This window comes from Kogia breviceps, chromosome 16 (assembly GCF_026419965.1).
Source record: "Kogia breviceps isolate mKogBre1 chromosome 16, mKogBre1 haplotype 1, whole genome shotgun sequence".
NCBI lineage: Eukaryota > Metazoa > Chordata > Mammalia > Artiodactyla > Physeteridae > Kogia > Kogia breviceps.
The window spans coordinates 48,678,321-48,701,008 of record NC_081325.1 but is presented as its reverse complement, the minus strand read 5'-3'; the positions used below and the strand labels follow the sequence as shown (position 1 = coordinate 48,701,008).

The 22,688-nt window shown below is 39.8% G+C and overlaps 1 protein-coding gene across 7 annotated transcripts in view; it reads left to right on the top strand.

Moving 5' to 3' along the window:
• KLF12 (KLF transcription factor 12) overlaps positions 1 to 22,688 on the top strand; it is a 479,922-nt gene that overhangs the window by 341,365 nt on the left and 115,869 nt on the right. The window lies entirely within an intron of this gene.

Below are 22,688 nucleotides of genomic sequence, written 5' to 3'. Positions count from 1 at the left end.
TGGAGATGAGGAGACCTGCTCCTTCCTCTCCTATTAGACCATGAGGAGGGAAACACCAGGATTAGCTGGAGAGTTCTTGCAGCTTCTTTGTAAACTTGTTCCTAAATGCGCTGTGGCAACCCCAGAAAAATTCTCTAAGGATGCTTTGTAAGCAGTGTTTTGACTCCAGGACCATGCCCAGCACTGCATGCAGGAGATAGGATGCAATATAAAATTCTGTGTATCTCTATTAATTGGTTTTGAGTGCCACCCTAGAGAGTCTTGACTTTTATTGCTGCAAAGTAGTGTCAGCATGGGTCACTTCACAAAATACTTGATCATTGGAAGGATTAGCTTCCATTCTAAGCACAAAACAGTGTAATTTTAAAGAGAAATTACAGAAAATAAATATAAAACAAATGTGTTGTCTAGAGCAGACTGATGTGGGTTTTGACTTACATTTTAAAATAAATTACAATAAGAATAGTATGCTTACTGTTTGGTCTAGTATTTTAAAGGAAAGGACTATATATAATAAAGATGGAACAATTAATTAAAAGAAACGTAAGGATTACCTGCAAAAGTCAGAAACAGATACATTTAAAACCAGTTTTTGTAAGCAACTATGGATTGCTGAGATGTTTAGCTTATGAAATAAAGTGTGAAAGCTGAGTACCATTATGTAAACAGTGAGTTGAAAAGAGGGCAAGAAAAGAATGTGTTCTGAGCAGTGGTCATGAGACGGGCACACCACATCTCTTATCTCTTTTCATTCCCACAGCTACAGAAAATAGGTGTTAATATTCCCACTTAAGCGATGAAGAACCAAAAGTCAAATGAATGTAGGTAACTTGCATAAGATCACAGAGAGTGTATTTTGGAAATAGGGTCCAGCCTAGCTATGTCTGACTCTGAAGCCTTCCTTTTCATTACACTGGGGAAGAACCAGGGTGCCCTTAGTCCCTGAGTGGCCGGAGTCCCACTCTGGGCAAATTGTGTGGTCTTATCCTCACCATTGGGGCTGAGGGAGATCTCCAAATTGCTTTCTGGCTCTGAGTTCTGTCTGCGTAGTAGAAAAAAGAAACGTTTAGAGTTGGTGTTCATTTCTTACTGACTGGAACCGTGGTGACCATGGTGACACCCAGCAAGTCCCCAAATGCCATAGGATGCTCATTTACAGAATGCAGATACAGTAATGCCTGTGTTCCTGCGGGAGGCTTTTGTGAGGATCGAATGAGACAGCAGTGTTTTGTGCACCGTAAGGCACTTCCCAAATGGAGAGTATCACTGATCCAGCACTCACGGCCCCGCTTAAAGACCAATGGATGAAAATATTTGTAGGAAAACAAAGGTGCGCAAACATTTCCCTTATAGGATGCGATTTATGAGACCATTATGTGTCCCCAAGAGCATTTATCCTCTTAACTCACCAGAGTAAAACGAAACTTTGTTCTCAGTAGTTTTGAGTTTTATTAATGACTCAAACTGTTACAATTTGGAAAAAGAGTGGAGTCTCTTAATAGCTTTCAGAAGTAACAATAAACTATTTTGAAATGTATACAGAGCTCAGCAGTTTGCTGAGATGACAGATATATAGGACTCAAGGCAGGAAAACTAGTCAGTTTTCACTAGACTACGACTTTTATTCATATCATAATTAGCAGATGTGTAGGTGCAAGTTTGACACTTTATAAGGAAATGAATCGCAGAGAACTCCGTTTGCCCAGCTGTTTACTTAATTTGAAAGTTAATATGTAAAGTTGAAATGTTCTGAAACAAAAATGCAAAAAGAGATGAAAGCAATTTCATTTTAAACATAACTAGAAAGCAGACATGTAAACAAAGGGAACGTGACATGTGTTTGCTGTAAGAGCAGAGAAGTGGTTTCTGCATGCCCAGTGCAGAGCTGTCCTTCACTGACTTGCTCTTAGCAGTCACTGGGAACCACCCTGTATTACTGAACTGAAGGTTTGCTCCTGAAACAAATCTGCTTTCAGATGCATTTGACGTGTGGGTATACTTGTCATTTTCTATAGGCCATCATTTTACCTCTTCACTGACTTCCTGAATGACAAATGAATGTGGAGAAAGGCACAAAAAGACCTTCATAAAAGGATGACAAACTTGCGTTGAACTAGAGTTACCCTCTCAAATTCAGTTGCTTTGAAACCCAAGATCTGAAATAAGTGATGTATGAGTTCTTTAAGGAAATAGAATTATGCGCATTTGCCAAATTTAACATGGTGATAATTTTACAAGGGAAAAGTATTACAAAAAACTAATAGATAAACAGCAAACTACAAATTTGCATATTAAGAGTAAGTTAACATAAGGAAAGACTCAGTCAAAGAAGAGCATCTTATTCAGCAAGGAGACTTAACAAGAGAACTCTGAGAGATTTAGTCAGTAATTATTTTTTTTAAATAAAATATATGTGGGCTACTATGGGGAGGATTGTCATGTCAGGTGGCATCCTCCCAAACTTTGAGATTATTTTTCCCGAGGTTCTTCTTGCCGTGCCTGTTCTTCTCTTTTCCCTGACTTTTCAATTTTCAAGTGTTAGGCTCCTTCCGTGTCTTGCAAACCAGAAGATTTAAATTGTCACAGTAATCATGACTCTTGTAATAAAGAAGATGTGCTATGATGTACCTTATTTTTATTATTTTTTGCTTAAAAACAAAAGATTTCATTGAATGGTCTCCCAGTCAAATCACTGTATCCTTCAGAACAGAAGTGTTTGTTCTAAGATGCAATGCATGTATTCTGGAGTCAATTGCTTGGGTTCCAAGTGCCGTGTATTGGCACTAAAGATCTTGTCGAGTAACTTAATTTCTCTTGGTGGCAGTGTGTTTTTTTTTTCATCTTTAAAACATGTAAAGTATCTACATCTTGAGGTGGTTGAGTGGATTAAATAAAACATCACTTGTAACATCATGCTCAGCGTAGAGCATGGCAAATAGTAAGTGCTCAAGAGATGTTCCTTTGAAAAAATAATTTCCCGATTATTCAGTTGGTAGTTGGATAAAATATCTATTGAGCACCATCTTTTCTCTAACTCCCTTACCCTGGACAAGCTATATAACTTCCCAGAACTTGTTTCTGTTTCAGCATCCATTAAATGAACAAGGTTGTTACGTGGTGGGTGTCCAGGGATGGGACATAAAAAGTGCCTACAACAGCTCCTGGCTGTAGTAGCTGCTCAATAAATTAGCTATTCAGTTGTTATTATGGATGATATAATGTAGGTTCCTCATGAATGAATATTAGAGAAATCTTATGAACTTGTATAAGAAAATTATCAAGAATATACAAAGCCATAAGTGAAAAAGATATAATCTGACAGTATAATATATCCTGTCTGTCTAGAGGAGGCAGAAGAGAAAAATAACTCCTGCATGAGGTGGTCAAGGAGGGCTTCAAGGAAGAGGTGGGGCTTATTCTGTGCTTTGAAAGATAGCTAGAGTTTATGTCAGAGGCAGGGAGAAAGGCATTTCCAGTAAATGAAACAGGGTAAGCCCTATGACAAAAAAAACGGAAGCCTAGACGGAAAGGTTCTTATAAGAAAGTCGTGTGAAATAGTACTAGTGGGTGAGGGCCAGAATATCAAGGTCTTTAATGTGATGATAAGGAGTTAGGGCTTCATACTGTAGACATTAGGGACCCCTCTGAGGGTTATTGAACTGAGGGTTGATATAATGAGAGTGGTTTAGGAAAGTGTTTCAGACTTTTTAGTTGCCGATAATAGAATCCACTCTAACAATTTATGGTGAAAGGGAGTTATTAAATGATACACCAACAGAACAACCACAGGGCACTTCTAGCAAAACACCTCCAATACTCCCCACCCACCATTTGCACCTTTAAAGTGGCCCTGGATGCCAGGATCTCCTCCCAGCTGGACCAGAACTTAAGCCTCTGCTGTCTGCCTTGTCAGGAGACAAGGGTCTCTGCCCAGGGCTGCTTCCTTAAATTGCTCACATCTGCCTTGTTCGGGGGCTTGGTGGAAACAGCTCACACACAGAAATGTAGTAACAAGGGCCTCTGGGAAATGTCGCTTTTCGCTTTCTAGACTCTCTTCTTTAGGACGTCAAAAAACAAGAGGCTGGCACAGTACTGAGTGAGCCAACGTCCGTATCTGCCCAGATAGCTCATCTCGTAGCAGGTTGTCACATGGATTGGCAGGGACAGAAATTGATGCATGCCATCCAGTGGAAACAAATGTGCAAAGTGTGAGATAATAACCACCTGCCTCATTTAGAGGGGTTGCAAGAACATAGAAAATAAAGGCCATTTGAGACAGTTCAGAGTCAATCAACAACGGTTATTGGCTATAAGGGGTAAGAAAGAAGAGATCAACAATACTTACACAGCTCTGAACTCTGGTAACTTGAAAAACTCTCATTTTACTAATAAAAATATGGGTGGAGAATTGCTAATGGAGAGAAGATAAACGCTGAGTTTGTATTAATAGTGAGATATACAAGTGGACAGATCTAGTAAGGAGTTGGAAATGCAAAATTAGAATTTGGGCAAGGTTAGAACTAAGAACGTAAGTGTGAGAGATACCAGCGTGACGTACCTTAATGAAGTCTGTGGAAACTAAGGGGAGAGGCAGGAGAGAGGAAAGAAAAGAAGGTGATGGGGGTGTGTGAGAGGTGTCATGAGACGTGGCAGTCAAGAGAAGTACAAGTTTCTGTTGATGGGAATGTAAATTGGTGCAGCCACTGTGGAAAACAATATGGAGGTTTCTCAAGAAACTAAAAATAGAACTAGCATGTGATCCAGCAGTTCCACTCCAGAGTATATAATGAAATAAATGAAAACACTAATTCAAAAAGATACAGGCATCTCTATGTTCAGAGCAGCATTATGTACAATAGCCAAGATGTGGAAGCAACTGAAGTGTCCATCGACAGATGAATGGGTAAAGAAGATGTGGTATATATACAATGGAATACTACCCAGCCATAAGAAAAGAATGAAGTTGTCCATTTGCAGCAACATGGATGGACTTAGAGGCATTATGCTGAGTGAAATGTCAGAGAAGGATAAATACCGTATGATATCACTTTATATTGAATCTAAAAACTAGTGAATATAACAAAAAAGAAGCAGACTTGCAGATATAGAGAACAAACTCTAGTGGTTACCATGGGGGGGCGGGCAACATAGGGGTAGGGGATTAAGAGGTACAAACTATTGTGTATAAAATAAGCTACACGAATATATTGTACAACACGGGGAATATAGCCAGTATTTTATAATAATATGAATGGAGTATATAACCTTTAACAAAAAGAAAAGAGAAGTGCAGGTTTCAGGCCTGGCGTGAGGGCTCAGCCAGGCTAATCACTAAAGTGAATTTATACTGACTTAAAACCAATTCCAAAGTAGTGGAGGTAGAAGCCAGATCACAAGAGGTTAAAAAAAAAAAAATGTAATGCCTAAGAACTAGGGTCAGGTGTTAACCACTTGTTGCAGAGGGTAAGTTGTAAAGAAGCAGCAGAAGTTGTGTTTTTTTCACCCTGTTTTTATTTAATAGAAAGCCTATTCTGCGTATTCTTGAGGTTCAGGGGAACAAAGGTAATACAGACATACTTCATTCTGTTGTGCTTTGCTGTATCGTGCTCGACAGATACTGCGTTTTTACAGACTGAAGGTTTGTGCCATCCTGACTCAAGCATGTCTGTTGGTGCCATTTTTCTAACAGCATTTGCTCACTTTTGCCTGTATCACATTTTGGTAATTCTCACAATATTTCACACTTTTTCATTATTATTGTTATGGTGATCTGTGGTCAGTGATCTTTAATGTTGCTATTGCAAAAAGCTTACGACTCAAGACTCAGATGACGGTCTGCGTTTTATAGCAATAAAGCATTTTTTAAATTAAGGTATGTACATTGTGTTTCAGACATAAAATTGCACACTTAATAGACTACAGTATAGTGTAAACATAACTTTTTTATGCCCTGGGAAACCCCAAAATTTGTGTCACTCGCTTTATTGCAATATGAAGAACAGGATGGCATAATTGAATTTAAGACTGTGCAGATATATTTCCAAACTGTGTACTTGCGGATTAATTCATGGTCAAGGTGAAAAAAAAAAAAAAGTAGGGTGTATACAGGCTCTTACGTGACTTACAGCTGGCATTCCTCAGTAATTCACATTGGCAAAATAGAAATATTCTCTCTTTGAAGCCCTTGAACCCTTATGTTGGTGATGCTGTTACCTAAAAAAAAAAAAGCATAATTTAATCCATCCATGATTTGCTTCCCTTGGTGTGAATGAATCAAATGGGAGAGCAAGTATGTGTTTAGCATAATGATACATGTCTGAGCAGAAGAGAATCTCAGGATCCCTGCTATTCAGCACTACTCAGCGTACAGAAAGCAGTAAATCAGTCCAACTGACTGTCCTGTTTTGCCCTGCCCAGAATGATGCTGCTTTTATCAACACAGCCACAATTAGTAGATGACTTAGCAAATTAGAGCCCCTGACACCACTACAGTAAACTTTCTTGACTCTCATGACAGCCAGTCCTCTGATACGCAGTCAACACCAGATTTGAATATGGATAAACTCAGAAGAAACTAAAATCACCTCACAGCCACTGGGTCATACTTCCTAATCAGCAGAGAATTTGTCTAGTTCGTTTCACATTTAATTTCCAAAATACCCGTAACCCTGGGATTCGAACAGAATGCCGTCTACGACAGCTAAACTGATTTGAATTTGTCTTGCTATATTTAACAGGTTGTTGCAATACTCTGGTGACTTTTTATTTAAAAATTAAGCTTTTACATTTCGTCATGATGAATTTCCCTAGTTATGGACAAGTTGAGGGCTGGCTGTTTTGAGATAGTCTTTATTGTTGTCTCCTAGCATTTAGACTGTACCTAATACCCAGAGACATAGCATCCTCTTATTATTGCCCTTGCTTCAGAGGCAAGTGAGACACAGAGGCATGGGGCAGCCCTGAGCAGACATCAACACTGCAACGTGGGACTCTCCTAGGGAAGGTCCGGATCCTCACGGTAGCTAAGACTTGTCCAGCACATGCTGTGCTCCAAGCATTATTCTGAGTGAGAGGATGTAATTATCCTCACCATAAAGATGGGAGAACTGAGATAGATAGATATCTAAAAGATTAGATATCTTATCCATAGACCAAACAACCAGTAAGTGCTAGAACCTCATAGTGGTTGAACCCAGGCAACTCAGAGTCTGTACTCTTAACCATGCACTATGTAACCCTGCTATGAAATTTCTGTGATGTTTGAACTCATTAGCCTGGAAAGTTTTTCAGGGCAGGAGCAATATTTTATGCATTTGTACATCACCAGTGTCTAGCACAAGGCCTGGCAAACAGTAGAAACTAAGAAATTCTTTCCGTTTGTTAATTATTATTTTCGAGTGTTGAATTGTCATTTTATCCCTTGTACAACTAGCTGAATCATACTGCTTTCTTTCTCAGATCTCCAGGGTAGGAATGCAAGAGTGAAACCGTCAGCTGATTCTGTTTCAATTTTATCAATTCTTTTTTTAAAAACAAAAAAAAATCACGATAGTTCTGCTTTACTGTTTGTTAATATGCAGTTTTTAGGCCTATACACTTTGCGTGGTATTGTTTAGTACATGTATGGAATTTTTTTTTCTAGGTTGGTTCTTCTCATTTCTGCAGGTTTTGCAGGGATTCTATAAAAACTCTTGCTTTCTTTTTTATTCAAAGGAAAAATAATGCTAAATAGTAAGGATGCATTTGTGAGCAGTTTCCAGACCCAGCCTATTTTGCATAACACCTGTATTTAATCAGGGACTACAAATTTAAGCAAACTGCTCTAATCATGTTTTGTAAATTCAGTTTGTCTTGATTGTTTAAAAGAGACTGTCAGGATTGGTAGATTTAAATATGGGTTAATTCTGTTTAATGGCTATTCATGCTTCCATATTTTCTAATAAGGAGATTGAGGGAAAATAGCCCCCCAAAATTTTGCAGAATTTTTAAAAGATCGTTTAACTTACAGACTTCAGAAATCATAATTTCACTTTTTGACAGTGGTGTTATGTGCATTATTCTCATGTTTGGCCAGACCACATGGGAAATGTAAGTACTATGAAAGCTCAATATAAAATTGTTTGAAATACACACACACACACACACACACACAAACACACACACACACACACACATACACACATATATAAATTATATGTTGTTTTCCAAACAGCAACCAATTATCCAATCCTCTGATACCAGCAGCGTGTCCAACAATTCAGTTCAATTCTGACACTAATTACCCACAGCTAGGAAAGACCCACAGGTCAAGGGCTCAGTCCTATAGGACTGCCCACCTTTAGATGCCAGCCACATATGGGGTCCCCAGGCTGTCTGGTCAACTGCAAATTTGAGGGTTCCTAAGATCCCCTCTCAAGCTCACTTGACATTTTTTAAAAAAATAGAGTTACTTCTTTGCTCATAAAATAAACAGAGTGGGACATTGTTTAAGAGCGTGGCGTGGAGTCTGTGCGGCTTGGACTTGAGTTTCAACACTGTTGTGTGACCCTGGGCTAGGTATATCACAGCTCTCTAAGCTTGCCTTTTCCTTACTACGAAGTATGATGTCTGTGTCGTGGGCTGTTGTGTGGAGAAGTGAAACTGTCCAGTAAAACTCTGACCATGTACCCAGTTCACGGGTAAGCTCACTTTTAAGAAAATCTTTGTGTATGTGTCGCTGCTGTGTGTCAGGGACACTTTTTTTCCCATTGTGCTTTTTTCCTAACGTACAGAATGATAGCTTCCCTCTTCTTAAGAGAAAAAGAACACACAAATGACTTCTTTTGGTCCCAACTGGCTGTTCCAGCTATTTCTCTTCTTTCATGGGAAAGCTTCTCAAACAGAAGTTGTTTTCCAATATTCTTTTATCCCCATTTTTTAAACTTTTTAAAATAAGCTTTACTTTTTTTTTACAGAAGTTTTATGTTCATGGCAAAATTGAGTGAAAAGAATGAGAGTTCCCATATACTCCCTGTACCTCCAATCTCCTCCGCTATTAACATCCCACACCAGAGTGGCACATTTGTTACAACTGATGAACCTATACTGATACATCATCATCACCCAAAGTCCATAGTTTACATTCATGCTTGCTGTTGTACATTCCGTGGATTTTGACAAATGTATAATGATATGTATCCCCCATTGTAGTATCATGCAGAAAAATTTGACTGCCCTAAAATCGTCTGTGCTCTGCCTGTTCATCCATTCCTCCCTCCCCACTGCAACCACTAATCTTTTTAGTGTCTCCATAGTTCTGCCTTTTCCACAATGTCGTATTGTTGGAATCATACCATTTGTAGCCTTTTTAGATTGGTTTCTTTCTCTTAGTAAGATGCACTTAAAGTTCATCCATGTGTTTTCACGGCTTGATAGTTCATTTCTTATTAACACAGAGTAATATTCCACAGTCTTGGGCGTACCACAGTTTATTTATCCACTCCCTACTAAAGGGCATCTTGATTGTTTCCAAGTTTTGGTAATTATCAATAAAGCTGCTATAAACAACAGTGTGCAAGTTTTTGTGTGGACATATGTTCTCTCTCTTTTTTAAAATTTTTATTGGAGTACAGTTGATTTACAAGGTTGTGTTAGTTTCTGCTGTACAGCAAAGTGAATCAGTTATACATACACATATATCCACTCTTTTTTTACATTCATTTCCCATATAGGTCATTACGGAGTATTGAGTGGAGTTCACTGTGCTATACAGTAGGTCCTTACTAGTTATCTATTTTATATATAGTAGTGTGTATATGTCTCCCAATTTAGCCCTCCTCCCCTTACCCCCCTGGTAACCATAAGTTTGTTTCCTATATCTGTGACTCATTTCTGTTTTGTAAATAAATTCATTTTTACCATTTTTTTAGATTCCACATATAAGCAATATCATATGATACTTGTCTTTCTTGGTCTAACTTATTTCACTCATTATGACAATCTCTGGGTCCATCCATGTTGCTGCAAATGGGACCTAATTAAACTAAAAGCTTTTGTACAGCAAAGGAAGCCAAATGAAACAAAAAAAGAACCCACAGAATGGGAGAAAATATTTGCAAACGAAGCAGTTGGCAAGGAATTAACCTCCAAAATATACAAACAGTTCAGGCAGCTCAATATCATAAAAACAAACAATCCAATCAAAAAATGGGCGGAAGATCTAAATAGACATTTCCTTCTAACTCCTTGATTCTTACTTTTCCTCTTGCCCTCAACCTAAGATATCTCAGAGTCAGTGCCTCCGAACTCCTCTGCCTTTGTAGTTTTCCTTTAGAAATCTCACCCACTTTTTCAGCTACAGTTTTCTGCACTATGTTTATGAAAATCAGATCCATTCTTGCAAGTCTGCCCTCCAGCTTCCTAAAATTAAAACCATGTTTCCTACCATTCCTGTAGCCTCTCAGAACTCGAGCCTTGCCTTTACCGTCCTTTATCCAGTGTCAACAGATCATGTGGATACTTCTTGTCATCACATCAATTCTTTTCTCCCTATTCCCTCGGGACCTCGTTGGGTTTGACTTCTGTCCCTTTATATCTGAACATTGCAACGTCCTCCAGATTACCTTCATATTAGTCATCTGTGCACCACGGGCAGATGAATTCTTATGTGGTACCATTTCTCCTGTGAAATGAAATCTTCCATCAGTTTTGCACTTTCTAGGGAGAAAAATCCCAAAAACATCTATCACCCGTCATCAAAGACATTCCACCTTCTGGGCTGTACTCCCTTGCGTGAACTGCTGCTTCTGCCTAAGGTAACCTCATGCTCTTCTCCTCTCCCACCTCTTTCTGTTTGTTCCTCTTTTATCCTCATCTGCACACCTGCACGCCTGGGGGCTTCTCCACACCTGCTCAGGAGATGTAGACTGGGAGACCCGGCCCCATCTTATACCCTTAGCTTGAAGTGATTTTTCTCTCCAATGCCCTCTTGAAGTGATCAGTGCTTCCATTTTTTCCATCATCTACTGTCTTGCGCCAACTCTTCGGTTTGGAAAACTGACGTTCTTAATCTTATATTATTATTTCTGAGGTGCTTGTATACTCACCCAGTTGAACTACAGTCTGTTTTTAAGGTCAGAGGCCGTATCTTGGATTACTTTAATATCACCTAAATTGGTTGGCAGGCGCACAGTGCTTAATACACTTTAATCAGTTCTTTCTTCTTTATCCTTTTTTCAATCACAGTAATGGTTGGGTGCTTCATAAGCAACCAGAACAACGATGTTGTGATCTGTATCAAATTCAGAAATAACCAAAATGACAAAACTAGCTGTGCTTAGGTTTGCCTATTTTGTTAATATAATAATATCCCGTAAGTGTTTCTGCAGGAAAACTCCGTAACCTCTTGGGTCAGTGCTACATGAAGCAGTGGAAAGAAAATACCAGTGGCTGGTGGTGGGAGAGGAGGGAATGGTGAAATGTGAATGCAATTAATGTAAATGATGGTGTTCAATTGTAGAAGGCCTGGTGCATTTTGGAAGTGCTTATATGGTGGGTGCATTGTTCTTTGTCCAATTCTGTTGGTAAGTGGGTGTGTGATATTTCATATATTCCTTGCCAGTCTCCACAGGCACCTTTAGCCCTTTGGGTACTGATTGATGTGTTTGGCAGCTCTTGGCCTGCGATGCTAAGTTCTAAAATAAAGTGTCTCTACGTAAGCCAGTAAGTCATTTCCTGGCTCTTTTGCCTTAAAGTCCTCCAAGCTTCTTGGCAGTCAGTTTCGGCAGTGAAAGGACAGCCTCTACAGCCGTCTACGGATCAGACTGCTCTCTGATTCAGTACTGAGTCCATCTCTTGGATACCATTCCTTTTGATTCATTTGGTGTCTACTTAAAGAAAGACACATCAGCCTTTATACACACATACAAATCCATAAATCCATTTCTTTTAAGCACATTATTAAAATAGAGATAAGTTACATTTAATTACCAGGTTGAAGTTTCTCTAGCATTTGAAGTTTTACTCTAAGGGAAATGTAAGCTACATTTTCTCCTTTAGCAATTGCTTATCACCTTTGGGGTCTACTTTATGCCATTTTCATTATGCCTGTGAACCAAACGATGTAAAATTTTGTCCTACTCCAAGGAAAAATGGTGCAGCCCAGTGATCTATAACCCCTTCTTGAGAGAACGCTGAATTGTAATAGGTCCAATTTAGGGTGACAGAGTGCCCGTATTACATACTTTAACTTTGCCTCTTTTTTCAAGCCTAAATGAGGCATCTCAAAATTAATGCAGCCAGAGGCAGTAAAAGCGTTTGAAGTAATTCTTCCAATACTCCAGTTTCTCCACAGAGCACACCGAATAAAAGGCATTAGCAGTGTGACTAATAGAATAACTACCAATCAGAATGTCTGTCAGTTCATGAAATTTTCAGCGCCATCCATACTAACAACTAAATCAAAGTATTTCAGTTCACATATTAAAAGTTGGGAACCTTAACGCACCATATACTGAATGCTGAAGAATAATCTGTCAGACTTACGTAGATGCAAAATGAAGTGAAATATTGAAGCAACTATAAGGGTAGCTCACTTCAGAGCAGGCATGTGGAATCTATATTACCTGGATAAATGTCAGTTCCACAGTGTAGGTTGTTGCTCTGTAGACATGATCTAAATTCCCCGCCTATAGCATTATTTTTATTAACCTTTTATTTTTTTAATTTTTAAATTTTTATTATTTTTTAAAATTTATTTATTTTTGGCTGTGTGGGGTCTTCGTTCCTTCACATGGGCTTTCTCTTGTGGCGTGAGAGGGGGCTACTCTAGGTTGTGGTGCGCGAGCTTCTCCTTGCAGCGGCTTCTCTTGTTGCGGAGCACGGGCTCTAGGCGCGCGGGCTTCAGTAGTTGTGGCACATGGGCTTCAGTAGTTGTGGCTCACGGGCTCTAGAGCACAGGCTCAGTAGTTGTGGCGCACGGGCTTAGTTGCTCCGCGGCATGTGGGATCTTCCCGGACCAGGGCTCGAACCCGGGTTCCTGGCATTGGCAGGCTGATTCTTAACCACTGTGCCACCAGGGAAGCCCTTTGTTAACCTTTTAAAATGACTTCATCTTTTTTTCTCCTACTCCTTTCTACCACTTCTTAGCACACCTGTTATTAGTAATTCTCTACCCAGTGCATGGAAAAGAGGATGGTGAAAGCATTCGAATTGTTGATTGATGAGTTTCATTACTAAAAACAAGTGTGAGAGAGAATGTACACACACAGATATACTCGTATTTATAAACTTATAAAATGAATGCTATCAACAATAACTGTTGAAAAGCATGAAATAAAACAGGGAAAAAGGAGTTCCTAGAAGATCTGTATTGCTTATATTCTTATCCCAGCAAAGAAATAACACTTTAAAAATGTTTTATTTTTGGGGCTTCCCTGGTGGCGCAGTGATTGAGAATCCGCCTGCCGATGCAGGGGACACGGGTTCGTGCCCCGGTCCGGGAAGATCCCACATGCCGCAGAGCGGCTGGGCCCGTGAGCCATGGCCACTGAGCCTGCGCGTCCGGAGCCTCTGCTCCGCAACGGGAGAGGCCACAACAGTGAGAGGCTCGCATACCATAAAAAAAAAAAAAAAAATGTTTTATTTTTAAATAATTTTAATATTTAAAAGTTGCAAAAATACTATAGAGAGTTCACAGATCCCTCTCACTCAGCTTCTCTGTGGTTTATATCTTAAATAAGAATAGTACAGTTGTCCAGACCAAAAAATTATTATTGGTTCCACACTATTAATTGAACTGTAGACCTCATTTAAATTTCACCAGTGTCTCCACAATGTCCACTCATTTTCCACGAATTTCTCCAGAGATGAGGAAGTGATAGACACATCTGCTTTGGCATCCTGGCCCTGGATGGGTCCTGTGCTCAGACTGTGCTGGGCATGGGCTGATGCAGGGTCCAAAGAACCCATCTCCTGTGGGGCCCAGGAGACAACACCCAGGCCCATTCCATTTTCATTCACCTGCTCTGCCACTTTATATTTTATCATATAAATACATATTAAATATAAAAATAAATGCATATTACATCTGTGTATAAAATTATTATGTACATTTGCTTATTTGTGTTTCCAGATTATTGCAAGAACAAACCTCAGGGAAAATAAAAAGGCTACTATTTACTAGTTCTCATCATCTCCTTATCTTTAAAGAGCAATATTTAATTGTATCAGATGTAGGGCCCAATACGGGGCCTATAGTGGAGAGCTAAGGAGAAAATCGTTTCTGCTTCTCATTGAATGAGTGCATCTGTATATAACCCCAAGCCTGATGAGAAGGATAAATGCAGAGAATAATGAGTCTGTCGTATGGACATGGTGTAGGTTGGTGAGTCAGGGAAGGTGCCCTGAGAGGCACTCTTTGAGCTGAGAGCTGACGATGAATAAGAGTTAACCAGATGAAGGGGCAGAGGGGCCTGTTGGGGGTTCAAAGGAAGAACATAAGCAAAGGCACCAAAACTGAAAGGAGACCAGGGTGATGGGATCACAGAAAGCAAAGATATTGTTGGAAAGTGAAGCTAGAGAAGTAGGCAGGGCCCCGATCGTAGGCATTTAGGCCCTGTTGAGATCTGGGTCTATTTGAAGAGCAATGAAAAGCCATTAAAGGGATGACAGAGCGAGGAAAAACAGGTTTGCCTCTTAAAAAGATCACTGTGGTGCTAGTGAAAAGAATGGATTGGGGGAGGAGGCTTAGGAAGTAGTGCTGGTAGGAGAGAAGAGTGGGTTAAAATAGGTTGATGGCTGTGGAAATGAAAAGTGGGTAATCTTGGTCGTGAGATCACATGAGCCTAAATTGAGTCATGAAACTCCAACTTCCCATTCATATGTGGGGAAACTCCAGGGTTCCCTGTTCTTACATAATCTCCTGCCCCTCCAGACCTGCCAGCCCTTGGCACCCTGAACAATCTGTAGTTTTGCTATGGCTGTTTCTACCCTTCCATGCCTCTTCATATCTTTGGATGCCCCTTTCCTCTTCCATAGCTGAAAACTTTTCCTTTAAAACTTACCGTATTTATAATCCAAGGAAAAGTCTTTGTCTGCTCCAAAGCTTAATTCTGATGCCCTTTTTATCTGCCCCCATGGCCAGCTATCACACTGCACCCTGATGACCAATCATTTGTCTAAACTCACGCTGCGCTGTACGCTTCCTGATGTCAGGAATCACGTTTTAATAGATGTAATATCCTCTCCCCTAACACAGTTCACCGTGCTTAAGAGCCTAGAAGAGTGTCTGGCATAATAGATGCTCAGGTAATATTTGAATTCAAGAGTAAGTACTAGGTATGCAATAAATGTTGCTTAAATTAAAAATATACATGAAGTATATGCTTTGTCCAGTAGAGGAAAGATTGATATTGTTCCACAACTGCCTGTCCCGATTACTGATTCCTTTTCAGACATTCATTTACTGATCTGTGTTCTACACCTGCCTTAACATTCTAGCTCATCTTTCCCCAATTTTTCTAAGAAACTCTCCCTTCCAGGCATATCTTTTTATTCACCACACACCTTCAATTCACGCTTCTCTTCTTGGAGTATCTTCCTACCATCATTCACTTCTGATGATGAAATCTTTACTTTTCCTTCATGCCCAGCCTAAAGGTCTTCTCCTCAAAACCTTCTCTGTTATTTTACAGTTTGAATTAATTCTAACCTCTTCCTCCCTCCAATAAAACTTGAAATCCCTTTTAATTTTCCTACCCTATTTTATGGTAGTTGCTCCCTCTTTATTTCAACTAGACTGCAAGCTGCCTGAGGGCAGAGATCCTGTCTTAGCCCACAATGCAAGACTTCATGGGTAGTAGCTATTAAGGAAAATGTGTTGGCTTTAGTTAACATTGATCAATTATTGAAGCTCTAGGTGCTCTGGAGGTGCTCAGTAAAATAGCTCAGATTTGTAAATCTGAAATGTTTTATCCTTTTTCTACAACTCATTGCTTAACGAGTATTTATTATATGCCTACTCCGTATTATACATTTTGCTAAGCTCTGAGGATGCAGTGGTGACTTAGACATAGCCGTTGCCACCCATCCTAGAAGTTCTGGTCTAGCAGAGAAATAGGGCTAATGCTCCAACAGTTATTTATTGGGTGCCCACTTTGTGGCAGGTAAAGGAGTTAATGACAGTGAGTGAAAAGAGAAAAGCTCCTTTGTCCCCTTAGAGCATATCATCTACTTGGAGAGGCAGACAAAATAAACTAACGGCACAAACAACTGTAATCTTTAGTTAATGTGTGCTAAGTATCCCGGGCTGTGAGAACTTGGAGCAAGTTGGCCTAGACCTAGAGGTTGAGGACGGCTTCTTAGAGTTGAGCATCCGCTGACCAGGGGACAAGGGAAGAAGGAGAATCTTCAGTGTCACTGCCACAGAGAGAGCAAGTGGGGATGCTGGGAGATGAACCTGGCATTAATTAATGTGATGTAATTATACCAACCAAATGTTCCCGTTTTAGAATTTCTCATTCTGTTGATGTGTAGCGGAAATACATGTTTTTCCTTTCAAAGCACTGTATTTTTAAGAAAATTTATACTGTTAAAGTTAACTGTGAAGAAATGATCATATTAATTCTGTATGATGTTTAAATTCAGCCTACTCTTCTGAAAATAACATCAATGGCTCTGCATAGAGAGAATTAAATATAATAAATATAGAGAGAATTAAATATAATTTATATTAAATTTAATATAAATTAAATTTAAATATAATTAAATATAAATTAAATATAATGGGAGGGAAAAAGAACTCTTAGAAAATATATGGCATTCCTAATGGTCATCTTATCACTGACTTGATGAAAACTGAGAATAAAAAGGGCCCACTTAGTTTAAATACTGGAGTCATGCTTATATTTTTATTTGGTCAAGTGTAGTGTGTGTGTGTGTGTGTGTGTGTGTGTGTGTGTGTGTGTGTGTGTATTATGATAAAAACATCCAAACCAACCTGAATAATCATGAGAACTTGTATTCAGTACAACTGTGTGTAGGAAGGCAGCAATACCAAGAATTACCTTAAAATTATCTTTCATGTGATTCTCCATAGGAAAATTCTGATTCTTAAGAATAATCATGGAGTTATTTAGAGATTAATCTTTTCTTCCCCAAATGTAGTAAACTGAGTTGTTAAAAGTGTGTATTTTGTCAAATAATTGGATCAATTTGTGGATGAAAGTATGGGCTACTCATTTTATTACGTAACAGAAAAAAGTGGATTTAAGAATAGGAAATATGTATATATGATCATTTCTTATGCTCTTGTAATGAAAATCTCTAATCTTACTAGATGAGTGATTTGTTACAATAAATATTTTATTGGTCTTTGAAATAATAATTTATTCTGATTTTTCTCACTTAAGCAGCCTCTCTAATATATGGGGCATGAGAGCATGAAACAGCTCAAATATTATTTCAGGGTTGCAACTGGGTGAATTGCTGCTGCGGGTTTTGAGCCTGGGAAGATAAGAAAAGGAACACCTTTTATTTTTTAAGGGAAAGGTTGGTCGGGGCTGAAAACCCGAAGTCTGGTGTTGATATGGGGCTAGGGCTGGAGATAGAAATCTGGGAGTCATTGTTATATGGATGGTACCTAAGGCCTGTGGGAGTCATTGTTATATGGATGGTACCTAAGGCCTGTGGATGGGATGGAATCATCAAGGGGTTGAGGGGAGCTATTTTGGAGACTCCTTCGTCTAGGGCGTGAGCTGAAACAGGGCAGAGAAAGGTCATGGGAAAATGATCTCCAGGCCATACCAATATTTAGAGCTCAAAAGAATGAGAGGAAGAGGCTTAGGCAAAGGGAAAAAAGAAGAGGAGTAAGGCTGGAAAAATGTCACTGATACCGAGTAGAGAAATTTTTCAAGGATGGAGTGATGAGTTCTCTGAGTCACTGGGGAGAATTTGAGAAGATAAGGACTGAGACTTAACCAGTAGATCTGAAAACATGGAGGCCATTGATGACCGTGACATCGATGGTTTCACCAGACACGTGTGGTCCCAAACTGGATTGGTCTGGGTTCCAGAAAAAATGGGAAGTGAGGAGGTAGATTCATTTTACCATCGAAAACTTACATGTGTTATACATTACGTGTTTAAATGGTAACACAAATAACGCGGAATTTTCATAAAGAGTTAAAGGGAGAGCAAAGTGTATGACTGTGACTCTATTTCTGGTGAGTCCCCGAAGGCTTAATATTTAGCCCGGTGCCAATTTTAGGCCAGGAAAACCAGTACCTTCACTTTGCATCTACTTATACTATAGAATGTTCGGTTGGGCGTAAATAAATGCTAAGTCTCGTCAAGACCCCGGGTGCTAATTCACTTTATTGCATCCTCTGGGGTAGTGGGGAGGGAATATACAGAGTTTATAAGTATCGGATGATAATCTGCAGGAAGACAGGTCAGACATACCTGTGTCCAAGTTCTGAGTTTGCTTTTCTCCGTGCGACTCTGGCAACTTACCTAACTCTTCTAAACCTATTTTTCTCAAAGGTAAAATGTGGATACTAATGATAGGAGGAGAAAATAAGGTAATGTGGCTAAAGAACTAAGCATGGCGTCTGGCACCTAGGAAAGGCTTAGTAATGCGGATGACTTTATTCCTATGATTACTGACTTGTTCTTGAATGGGATACAGCTGAAATACTATCCAATTTAGTGAACAGAAGATAGGTCTTCTAATAAAGAAGACAAAATGAGGTGCCAGAGGGGAAGTCATACCTTAGAAACCACAGTATTTGGTTCATGTTACTCTATGGGTGTTTATTTCTCTTTGCTATTTCCTCGCCTTTAGTGAAGTCATATAAGCATAGTAGTCAAGACTGCAGGCTCTGTAGAGCACATTTATCTCAACCCCCTGGAATTAACTGGATATTCCAGTTCTATCTTCCCATCCTTTCCAATCCAATCGGCACTGCTAATGATAATAGCTAACATGTATTAACTGCTTCCTGGGTACCAAGCACTGTTCCAAACGCTTTAAAACTATGAACTCATTTAAATCTCACAGACCTAGGAGGTGGCCACTATCATTGCCTCCATTTGTGCAGAAATGAGAAAACAGAAGGACAGACAGGTTAAGCAACGTGCCCTAAGATGACACCGTTGGTAAATGGTGGAGCCAGAATTCAATCCCAGGCAGCTACACAGTTTGTGCTCTTTACCACTTCATCCTGATTCCACTGGGGGCTATAAGATTGGATTTAAATGGTCACAGCTTTTCTGCGGTGGGGATAGTAAAAAGGTAGGATGGGTGCCCTTCCCAGCAGTTTATCCGTGATCAATAATTTGCGTCGGGGATCGAGATTTCACATCCCGCCACTGGCCACCAGCCATTCGGGTAGGTTCAGGAAAACATTGAAAAAAAACAGACCAGTTGTATTCTCTTCATTAACTATAAATGTTAGTCATTAAAATACAAGATTTGAGGGTCAGGTCCTTTAGTGCTTATACCCAAAGAAGGAAGAATCATTTTTGTATGAAGGTATCTAAAAAGTTCTCACATGCTAAGCAAAAAAGCTAAATTAAGCCTTGTGTTGGGTAAAATTATAAACATGCTGTCTGCCTCAGATGAGTAAGTGTATATAAATAGAACAGTTGGTGTACATGGCCTTAATGTTATAGCTTCCTTTTTTCTGTGTAATGTAAATTACCAAATGCGAGCATTTCCATCTGACCTAAACTGTCAGTCTCGGAAGAGCACATTGTAGGATTGAATACATGTTACACAACAACCAAGATTGCCCTTTTCTTCAGCCTGGTGATTTTTTTTTTTTTTTCTTTCCATATCCAGCGGTTAATACTAAGGCCTGAAACCCTTACTTACGGAACAAAGTGGCTTAGCAGTAATCGAGCCTGTGTGAGGCTAAGAGAAGAATAATGAACATTCCCTGCAAGCTTCCTGCCTAGATGCAGGTGCAGGAATCAGGAGGTCATGAATAATGCATGACATGCAGATTAGATGGTGGTTTCTCCTACTGGGGTTTTGACTTTGCTACCTGCCTAGCCGCTATATGTGGAAAGAAGGTAGACGAAGGCAAAAAGTGTCACAATTTAAAGACAGAGCTCACAGAAACACTGCATATTCTTTTGCAGAAATGAAATTGGGGAGTAGCTGAAATGCAAACCTTTACGGTCTACTTTATCAGATAAAGTAAGCTCCAGGTTATCAATTTACTCACTTGGGGAAGGGAAAAAACCCTTCTTGTTTTACCATTTCAAGAAACCTTATAATTATTTGGGCATACATACACAATCAGGAATTCTTTGAAGACTGTTAAACAATTACAGAAATTATCAACTTACAATATTTGATTTCTGGATCAATGAAGTTTTGCTAAAAGTTACAATTACTTAGAGAATATTGTAATTATAGGTTAAACAGACCCATTTTTTTCCCACTGATATTTGCAGTGAGAAGCAACAGTACTTCTTTATCATCAAACTTCACCTGCTGGAATTATCATGATGACTAGAAATAGGGTTAAGGAGGAAGCAACATGAGGTAAACATTTAAAGAATGCAGAGTGAATTAAAGAACTGCGCGAGTATGTGGGCTATTACTCCTTCACATTTTATTTAGGCAGTAGGATTCTGATACGGGGAGGGGGGTATGTAGGCAAGGTTCAAGAGGATTTCCTGCATTTTCCCTTAGGGCAGGGAACTTTAACTGGAGAGACAGTTTTTGGCTCACAATTCCATTTTGATGACTGTGTTTCAGACAGACAGACTGAAAGAAGAAAGAAAGCAAGAAGAATGAGACTTGCTACCTTTTGCATAATTCTTAGGCATTTTTATTGCATGTTTGTTCTCTCTCTCTCCCCAAATTGGGGTACTGGAATATGAGCTGGCTTTCATTTCTAGCTGAGTCTGTCATTTCCGATAGGCCCCCCTGTGGCCGGATGCCAAGACCAACAGGTGATCCTTGTAGCTGCAAAACAGCAGGAAGTGGGCCGTGCTTGAATGAGACAGTTCACCAGAGGGGCTGTCTGGCCTGTCTCCATCTTTCTGCATCATCAACAACCCCTCCCCCATACGGAGCAGAAAATCTGTGCTGAGCAGCTCAGCTGCAGAATCCATTGAGAACTGCTGCGAGGAAAAGAATGTTAATAAGGGATGTTGGAAGAAATAAGCCTTCTGAGTGCAAAGTGCAGCCTGGCTCTGGATTTACGGAAGGACTGCATTTGGCCCTTCTGAGGGGCTAGAACTGTACTGTCCATTTTGAAATGATTCTCACTCGCCAAACAACTGTGGAGAACTGGGATTCGAATCAACCTTGGGGCTCTTGGTTCTAAGTGGACTTTAAGACCAATTTAAAATCCCAATTTTGTTTCTCGTCTTGTAAATAGAATAATGTCTGAGACATAAAGGGTAAAGATAACACAAGCTTAACGACCTAGATCTCACAAGTACCTAGTAAAGATAGGTACTTTACTAGGAAGCAGGAAGGTGTCCACAAGGACAGGAAGTAGAGCACATTGTGCTGCCGGCAAGTGACCCACAAAGAGGTGGAGGGAGGTTCATGGAGCTTCGGCAGCTAGCTCCTGATTGGAAGATATTAGCAGTTCCTAGAAATTTCAGCTATTTCCAGAGGGTGACTCCAACCCTGGAAGCTTGTAGAACAGTACAGTCTTTACTATCTTTTCCCCATAATTTAGCTAAAGGTTTGAAATGACTTTGTTTTCTTTAAAGCCCGGCTGGAGAGTATCACATCTAGAAGACCTTCCTCCTAGAAATATTCACCTATCCTTTCTCCCCCATTCCCACAGATTCTGTGCCTGGACATTTGGATGAAGTTATCGCAGGGGAGGAAAAAAATTTTTTTTCCTCTACCCTCTCATGTTTAGGGTCTGGGGGCCTGCAAATTAAACTGACAAAAGATAGACTAGCAAGGGGGAAAAAAAAAGTTTATTTACACATAAAACATGCATGCACACATGCATGCAGGAACACTCAGTGGTGAGTAACTCAAAGGGGTGGTTACAATTTGAAGCTTATATACCATTTTAACAAAGGGTAATAAATTGTAGAGAAGTGCCTTGTCAAAAGAAAAGGGGGTCTGGACGTTTAGGGGGGCTAAATTTTAGGAAGGTGACTAGGAAATGTATGGGGGAAACTAATGGTAAATAAGGGTTGTTTATGCCAGCTCACCTCAATACCGTTTTTAGTGATAAAAGTTGTACATTGTACTCTGCTTCCTGGTATTGGGGGGGGGGCGCCTTTAAAAATGAAAATTTCCTTTACAAAAGGGAAATGTATGCCCTGCTTTTAGGCATATACAGGGAAGGTAGAGAGCTCCTCCTCCTGTGTCTGTGGTTGCCTTCAAATGAAAATAATCCTTATGCCTCAGTAGCGTATTTTGGGGTGGCATATACCGATCCCCTTCATTCTCTTGCTTTTCAGGCCTTTAAATCTGGAAGTTGACTGAGGGAGTGTATACTTAGACTGTCTCTTCGTGTCCTCCTTATGGAAACAGGTAGCAGAAAGGGCTCACTGAGGGCCAGCACCAGACCTTACATTACCTTTATGCACTCCTAAACCTGGCAAGGATTAGGTAGGCAGCAGTAACTTTTTGTTGGACTGAATGAATGAATCAACTTGCTAAAACTGGTCCTGCTTTTGGGGGGGTCTTCACGGTGAACATTGTGACAAACACTTTTTAT